Source organism: Populus euphratica, unplaced genomic scaffold (assembly GCF_000495115.2).
Source record: "Populus euphratica unplaced genomic scaffold, PopEup_1.0 scaffold111.1, whole genome shotgun sequence".
NCBI classification, from domain to species: Eukaryota; Viridiplantae; Streptophyta; class Magnoliopsida; order Malpighiales; family Salicaceae; genus Populus; species Populus euphratica.
This window is the reverse complement of record NW_011499877.1, coordinates 1,653,061-1,662,582: the sequence shown is the minus strand read 5'-3', so window position 1 is coordinate 1,662,582 and position 9,522 is coordinate 1,653,061.

Below are 9,522 nucleotides of genomic sequence, written 5' to 3'. Positions count from 1 at the left end.
AAATATCACCATAAAAAGCTCTAGTTTTATTTAAAAACGATGACATAATTATTATTTTTTAATATCATTGTAGTTATTTATTTAAATATTATTTTATTTTAACATATAAAAAAGCAAAAAAAAAAAAAAAGAAAACAAGAGCTAAGAGAATCAAGTTTATATACGCCTAAGCCTGAAATGACAATTTAGACATGCCTGGGCTTCAAGGCCGTACCCGCTTGTCTAGCTTCAAAAATAAAGCTCAGGCATGTTCAGGCCTAGGAGCTTAGGCTTACCTTTTTCCCTTTTTTTTTTTTGTTAAAGGCAATGAATGATGAGTTAGTTGCTGGAGTAGAAGATTTGTCATTTATTATAATTGTTTTTAAACTCCAAAAACAAATTTCAACATGTTTTTACTTAAAAATATAAAAAAAAAATAAAAAAAAATAGAAACCTCTGATATTGAGTATATTATTCTATATTCATCCATGCACTTATATATTCTTTATTTTATATATATTATTTTTTTACTTTCTTAGACAAACCATCAAAAGAAATATTAATTTTTCAAATAAAAAATAAACAAATAGTTTTTAAAAATTAAAAAACTAGAAAACCGTAGGAAAAAAATGAATTAAAAAATAATAAGCCTGGAGAAATAAAAACTTAGAACAACAAATATATAATTTTCATTTAATATTCATTTGCAATTTTTTTTAAATATTCATGTTAGTTTTATAGATAATTATTAAAAAAATTGAAAATATCACCATAAAAAGCTCTAGTTTTATTTAAAAACGATGACATAATTATTATTTTTTAATATCATTGTAGTTATTTATTTAAATATTATTTTATTTTAACATATAAAAAAGCAAAAAAAAAAAAAAAGAAAACAAGAGCTAAGAGAATCAAGTTTATATACGCCTAAGCCTGAAATGACAATTTAGACATGCCTGGGCTTCAAGGCCGTACCCGCTTGTCTAGCTTCAAAAATAAAGCTCAGGCATGTTCAGGCCTAGGAGCTTAGGCTTACCTTTTTCCCTTTTTTTTTTTTTTGTTAAAGGCAATGAATGATGAGTTAGTTGCTGGAGTAGAAGATTTGTCATTTATTATAATTGTTTTTAAACTCCAAAAACAAATTTCAACATGTTTTTACTTAAAAATATAAAAAAAAAAATTAAAAAAATACAAACCTCTAAAAATCTCATTCTCAACCAGAAAATATGCTATAATAAATCTAAAGATTCAAAATCTAGTCAAATAAAAAATATATTTTCAAATCTTGATATTTTTTTTATATTATTAAATGTTTAAGCCACCTCCATTAAACTTGTATCTTAAAGAAGAATTCATCAACATCTAAACTAGAGTTGCTAATAATGAATGTGACTAGTTAAAAACTTTATTTTTTATTATATTCCAATGACTTTCTCACTGCTCTCGATTTTAATGGAATAAAATACAAAAAAATAAACTTTTATGACTTAAATGTAATTTTTTAGAAAAAGAATCAAAGCGCATAAAGATATGCCCCTGGTACACGTGTAAAAAATGACTTTTTTAATTAATTTCAGTACCTTTTTTTTCAATTTCTTAACCAAACTCTATAAATATACCTTGTAATGCAACATAAAAATAATCTTTTTGTTAGCACATTCCTATGAGCATGCATAACAAATTATATCAGCATATAAAACCATTCTAACATAACCTGAAAGAACAACCAAAAGAAAAAAAGTTTTATAACCAAAATACAAAATGTAAAGAGCTATAGGAACCTTGAAGGAAAAAAAAAAAAAAAACCAAGTGCATGCACAATGAATCACCTAACTCTTTAATGTAATTAGATTTTTAAACATATTTTTATCCTTTCCATGCATTTTTTAATTTATTCATGTGCAGGAGAATGTGCTCCAGATGAGTTGCCGAGCTAGGCTTATTTCCACATTTATTTATTTCCACTTTATACAATACAAAAGCACAACAAACCATACAAAACTAATTTAAAAAATGAAACTAAATATATTTTCATGTGCATGCATAAAACTTAAAATGAAGTTTTCAAGAAATAATTTATTTTTATTTTATGTAAAATTCTCTAAAGTTTCTTATCTTCAATTTTTCAAGAAAATATTGTTGAGTATAGTTTTTAAACTCGATCTAGTTTAAAACTCGGATTCTAAATTTTAATTAGGTCATTAATTTTTGACCGGGTTAACCAAACCGTCAAATTACACTTATTTTTTTATTTTTTTAATTGATTAAATTTTAAATATGGATCAATTAGATCTTGAATTGAACAACTTTAAATTAAAAAATAAAAATATTATTTTAAAACATTAAAAAAAAAAGCCGAATATTCCCAAGACGACTCCGCCCCCCTCCCCTCCCCTCCCCTTTCCTTCCCACTTTAAGATGCACGCATTTCTCTTTTCCATTTATAAGGTGTTGTTTGGTAACATATATTTTTGTTTGGTAAAGAAAAAAAAAGTTTTTCAACTAGCAGGAACCATTAAAAATTACAATAAAACAAAAGTTTTGAAAAAACAGCATTTGGTTGCTTTCTTTTATATAAGATTGATAATTTAAAATTCAAACTTTAATATTTAGCAATTATTCCTTCAAACTTTATATAAGTTTAGCCTGAAGGAAGAAAGCTATAACAGTGGAGCTCCACTCTACATACAATACATTGTTTACTAAATTTAAATTACTGTTTTTTTTTTAAAAAAGAAAAGTTTAATTTTTTTTTTCTGAAAAACCAGTGAAGTTAAGTAATTTTAGTCGCACTATTTGTGTGAACGTGAGTAGTATGTTTTTTGTTTTTTTAAAAAATTAGTTTAAGGTAAATTAAATTTACTTGTATTGTAATCTCAATTTTATTCCTGATAATATTTTACCTAATTTTATTATATGTTCAAAAAATCATGAAAACTGTAATTTTTGTCGAATGAATTTTGTACGTAATGAAATCATAATTTATTTTTTAAATTGATTTTTAGTTAAAAAACTAGTATTTTATATTATTTAATAACACTACATAAATTAGAAGGATATAGTATGATGATGTAGCATTTGTGGAATTTGAACGAATATTATTTAATAACACTACATAAATTAGAAGGATATAGCATGATGATGTAACATCTGTGAAATTTGATCGCAATTCCAATTATATTCTTGCCGGGTCCGACCCAGTTGAAAAAATTCAGTTTTTATTTTTATTTTAATTATGTTTTATTCAAAAAATTAGAAAGAAATTGTTTGATGACGTAACAAAAAATTTAGTTTTTGTTATTGTGTGCTTAAAAAATGATGAAAAATATAGTTATTATTGAATAGATTTTATATGCGATGAAATTACATGTAGTTTAATAAAAAAAATGATGAAAAATATAGTTATTATTGGATAGATTTTATATGTGATGAAATTACATATAATTTAATAGAATAATAAAAATATTTAATATTAATATTATTTGTTTTATGATGTAATAATAATAGTTAAATATATAATATTTAATTTAAAAATATTTTTTAATTATTTTATAATCTCAATTTAAAAAGTATTTTTTAAACTAAATATATTAAATTATTTTTTATTCAACCTTAATTTTAATTAAATATATATTTTTTCAAATAAACTTTAACTAAAAAATATTTTATAAAATAACTTTTTAAAAATTATAATTAACAACCACAGCCATTTTTTCAAATAAACTTTAACTAAAAAATCTTTTATAAAATCAAAAAAGCAGAATTTAAGAAAAGAAAAGGAAGACTGCAACTTGCAAATAAACCTAAAGACGAATCTGTGAAATCAGTGTCACAGAGAGAGCGACAACCGTGGAGATCAGATGGGTAATCCTTGTACCAATCCAACGGCTGAAACACGCAACTAAAGTATTTCATGCTGATGGCAAGTCCCATCAAGAAAGACAGACGAAGCCGATCCTGCTGCTGCTTTTTTTCTTTTGATAATGGAAGATGAGGTGTTACGGCCTTGGTACGGGCTGTACTTTTTGTTAAAGAGGCTACTAGTTCTAGTTTTGGCCATTGCTGCGTCTTAGAGCGATCTTTTTGGTCATTCTAGCATGCAGCCAGACAATCACCTTTGGCCATGTCCACCGGACCACCACCACATGGCTGTGGGGTCGTTTCAGGCCGTCTGCTTTACCAATTCACATGCCCTCGCAACCACGCAGGGACCCAGAACTAACATCTTTCCTGCTGTTTTGAATTCTATCTTCATTTCAGTGGATTGTCCACGTATACCAATCGATCATCCACCAAGATAGTACTTTTCTTTCCGGATAATTACACCCATGGTCCCACTACTATGCAAGTTTTGATCAATTGGGTCCTCCTTTTTAACTACAATTTGGACTTTCAATCCACGAGATTTGGCGTATACTATGTTTACATTTAAAATGGATGCATGGAAAATAAAAATATTTTTTTTGTTATAATTTCCATAAATTTGCAACAATTTTCTCATATTTGTATCCATTAAATTAAATAAATTTCTAAACTATCATCCATAAATTAGAGTTAATTACCCCCACTGACCTTCATTTTAATTCCTGTTATAATTTTGCAACAATTTTTTACCCTACAGCTAATAACGTCCTCCTGTTCTTACCTAATTTTTTTACCCTATTTTTCAAAACATAATTGAAAAAATAGTTGTAGGGTAAAAACTTTCTTAGTGTTTTATAAAATGAAAAATTAAAAACTTAAAATTAAAACCAAATATCATCATCCTGGAAAAAGTAAGTTAAAATTATATATTCTTAAAAAAAACACATTTAAAATTTCAAATTATGATGATTGAGATTATTTTTTTGTGTTTTAAAAGTAATTTTTGAAGAAATTTAATTTTATTTATTTATTTCAAATTAATATATTTTTAGTATTTTTAAATATGTTAATATTAAAAATAAAAAATTATTATTAATATGTATTTTAATACAAAAAATTATTTAAAAAATAATTATAAATACACAGTCAAACAAGCTTGTGAAGAATTCCTTTCCAAAAGCCAGCTATATATATAACATGCTTGGCCAACATCGATCGTGCTATATGTATGGGAACCCTGCTGGATGGCAAGAAATTAACGGCAAACTGGCCAGACATGGCCCCATCAATATTAATTAAGCTGCTGCTCATAATTAATGCCAGCGATGGGAGCCCATGTGATGCTGATCTTGACTTTGAGTTGACCCAATGAGCAGTAGATGATTCACAACTCTGGTGATATTGAATCATCCCTTTGGATTTCTCTGTTGCAGTTGATGATATTAGGCCTAAAAGTTGCCAAGGCCTACTTCTTCCTTGCCTGCATCAGCTGCGAAGAATTCATGTATTGCGAAAAAGGTGTTTGTGGAAATGTTGAAGTGAATAAGGGGTTGCAAAGGGAGGAGTCTTTATTTGTTTTCAAAGATTAAAGGTAGGAGCTTTTAATGAAACTAACGTTAATGTTGTTGTTCATGGGATTGCTAGGATTGTTCGTGCAGAAAATTGCACAGCATCAATGGAGAGAGGCTAGATAATGTGGGGTTTCAGGTAGAACCAAAGTTTGACGAGAAAGTATTGAAGAGGTGCTATAAAGGACCACATTTAGCTTGTAGATTCTTCAATTGGGTGAAGATGAAAGATGGGTTTTGTCATACAACCTAAGTTCGTACAAGATGTTATTGAATTGCTTGGCAAAGTTAGGAGATGATAGTGCGGTTCAATTGGTGGTTGAAGACATGATTAGGGTTTCTCAGATTCTAAAGAATGATGTTTATTGTAAGGACTTTTTAGCTATCAAATTTAAAATAATAATAGTATCTTAAGTAATTATATATTTTTTGTTGATTTTTTTAAGGGAATGTTAATATATAATTACAATTTAAACCAAATATATGAGTAGTTGTTAAGGAAATATATATATATATATATATTAAATGCTATTTTGTTTTACTAAGAATAAATAATTTTTATTTTTATAAATTAATCATGAAAATATAGTTTATCTATATCAAATCTAAAGATGAATTAGAATAATCTTTTTGAATGTTAATAATAATAATAATAATAATAATAAAGTGAACTAAACAATTTAAAAAATTAGAGAGAGAGTATTAATTTAAATACAAATAAAACAATTTATGCGAAGAAAAGAAAAGAACATATATATATATATAAAGAAGGTTACTAATTAAAACTTAAAAAATCAAAATTAAGAATAGAAAACAAAAGAGGCTTTGCGATGTTGAACTTAGCAAATCAAACTCACACAACCAATTAAAAAAAGCCATGTGTGTGGGTTTGCTAAGGCTGCCTCGTGCTCCTAGCCTTTCATTTTTTGTTTTCAAAAGAGAGTAGATGACATATATATATATATTTTTAAGAAAACTAAAGTAAATGATGTTTGTCTCCCTCTCTAGTTTTCAATCACCATACACGTGGTTAAAAAATTAGATGGGGTGCTTTTTTTGTCATTAAAGTATAATATTTAACATATTTTATTCTAAAAATACTTAATAAACATAATTAGAATGCCAGTAAATAAGAAGTCAATTCAAAATACTCAAAAATCCATCAAAATATAAAGGCAACTACATAACAAAAATGATAAAGGCAATAAAAAAACAATAAAGATGAGGAATGGACTCAACAAAGAAGATAAAGACATAAAAAATAATAAAGATAGAGAGTACCTCATGAACAAATCTTTAAAAGTAATATAAAAATTGATTAAACAAGATTTACTGTCAAGGGTTTCAATCAAACAATTAGGTATGAATTATTTTAGATACATTTTAACTTTTATGAATGATAACTTTTCATACATATTTTAATAGTTACTGTAATTAACTTTCTAAAATAGCTTTTCTAAATGATGACGTAAACAAAGAGGTCTAGAGGGATTTACTTTTAAGAAAAAGAAGTTTATAAGCTATTGTATGATTTAAAATAAGCTTTTAAACAATAATATAAAAACTTTGATGAGGTCATGTTATCAAATGAGTTTATAATTAATAAGATTGATAAATATATTTATATAAAAAACACAAGTAAATACTGTATCATTATATATCTCTACATAAATGGTGTGTTAATCTTGAAAATAATAAAATGTAAATTAATCAATTTAATATAAAGAATCTTTAAGTGTTTAGATACCATACCAGTGATAAAATTGTTATTTTCAAAATATTCCTTGATATTTCATTTTGTATGAATATTATTATTTCGTAAATTAAAAGACAAGCACACAAATAATGTTAAAAAAATGAAACCCTACAATTATAACTCCCAAGTTTATTCATAAACATACCAAAATGGAATATCAAGGAAAGAAGGATCAAGAATTTGCATGGGGCAGCATCCCCCGAGGAAAGAAAACAACAGAACAGAACAGAGCAGAAAAAGAGTCCCCAAAAGCAAATCCTTCTGTGAATGGACAGTGTTTTGCCTTTCTATTATATGCCCAAGTGGATTCTGATATGGATCTTACTTTTACGTCGTTTCACTGTGCCCTCGCACAACTACTTTTGTTCTTCACTTTACTTTTCTGTAATCTTTTCTTTGTTTTTTAGGATTTTCTTCTTCAAGAGTGCGTATGGCTGCAGCGTCATTGCTAGTGCAGAGGCGAAAACAAGACGAACAAGAATCTAGGCAGCTAGAGACAGGATACAGATTAAATATTATTATGGGCATTAAAGATCCCTGTTGTTCTAACCCCTTCCTTGCTTTTTCATCGAATAAAACAAGGGCGAATAATTGAAAAATGTTTTCACTGATGGAATAGCATACAAGCAGCTGGCAGAGAGCATTTCATCTTCTCCTCTGTTATAAAAAGTGTGTGTATATATATATATATATAAAGTGGCCGTCACATATCATCTTCTACGTGTTGTCAAAAGAGTGACTATTTCAGTGCTTGTCCTAGCGGTGGAAAGGGCTTGTCTCCTTTCATTGCACCTGAGTTCGAGTCTTGATATGCATGTCTGTCACCCCGTGGTGCTTTATATGCCTATTGGGTTTGCAGGGTATTCAGTGGGCCGTGAAAATTAGTCATGATGCGCGCAAGCTGGCCCGGACACCTCACATAAATAAAAAAAAAAAAAAAGTATTCAGTGGGCCGTGAGAATTAGTTATGATGCTCGTAAACTGACCCAGACACCCCACATAAATAAAAAAAAAAAGTGTGAGTAAACATCCCATCCATCTAAATAAATTGCTTTTATTAGCGGTGTTTCTTCCTGGTTTAGTTCATCTTTACTTATAAACATAGCTAAATCAAAAATTTATAAAAAAACAAGAAAAAAATCAAAATTAGTTTAAATTAATCAAGTTTAATTTAGTTTTATTTTGGTCAATTTATATTAAAAACAAGAAACTATATTATTTTTTGTTGTTTTTCTAGATTTTATAATGAGTTTGGTTTGTTTTTTTCAGTTTGGTTTATTTTTCCGGTTTGATTTGATTTTTTAATTTGAGGCTTACGAAATCAAAACTGAAAAGAACCAAATATTTTTTAAAATATTCAAAGTGTTTTTTTCATGGTTTGATTTTCTTGATTTTTTTGCTCATTTCTAATATTTATGATTTTATTTAGTAGTGTGATAACATTTAAAATATTTTTTATTTAAAATATATTAAATTATTTTTGCTCATTTCTAATATTTATGATTTTATTTAGTAGTGTGATAACATTTAAAATATTTTTCATTCAAAATATATTAAATTATTTTTTTTAAAAAATTTATTTTTAATATTTACATATTAAAATAATTTAAAAATATATTTTTATATAAAAAAATTCAAGTTTTTTAAAACATCATTTAAAAAACAAACTAAGATGATAGCATAACAACCCAACCCGTGGCATGAACGAAAGATTGTGATTAAAGCCCGTGTCACGCTTGAGCCTCATGACACCTCATGTTCACTGATATATTTCCATTTAAACAGAATCCTTGATTTGACTTGTATTTTGCAGCATCATTTAATCATTCACATCTGTTCCTATTTATGCATGTAATCAGTCAAAACCCTGCACTGAAATGGCCACGTTCAAGTTCACGCACAGCCCCTCTTGTTCTTTAGCGTTTTGCTGTCGGCACGTACAAACTCCGAAGCCCAGATCCAAAAAGAAAGGCCTCGCCCGCATACGTTTCCCCTGGGACCACACTGGAATAAAACAATTTATCAAAAAAGTTTAAAGTAAAAGTATATTTGAAAAAATTGAATTTTTTTATTTTAAATTAATATATTGTTGATATTTTAAATTATTAATTTTTTTTAAAAAAATACTTTAAAAATCAACTGTTATTATATTCACAATACAAACACCCTCAAGAAAAAGAAAAAGACAAGAGAATATTCACCGCACAAACACCCACAAGAAAAAGAAAAAGACGAGAAAAAGGACGTAGCAATAACCATAGAATTTACCTCCGGTACGAGCGAGAAGGACAACTGGACCTGAGGCATTGCGGTCTTTCAGCAGGGCTGGTTTTCCAGGCCCAAAACAGAAAACTC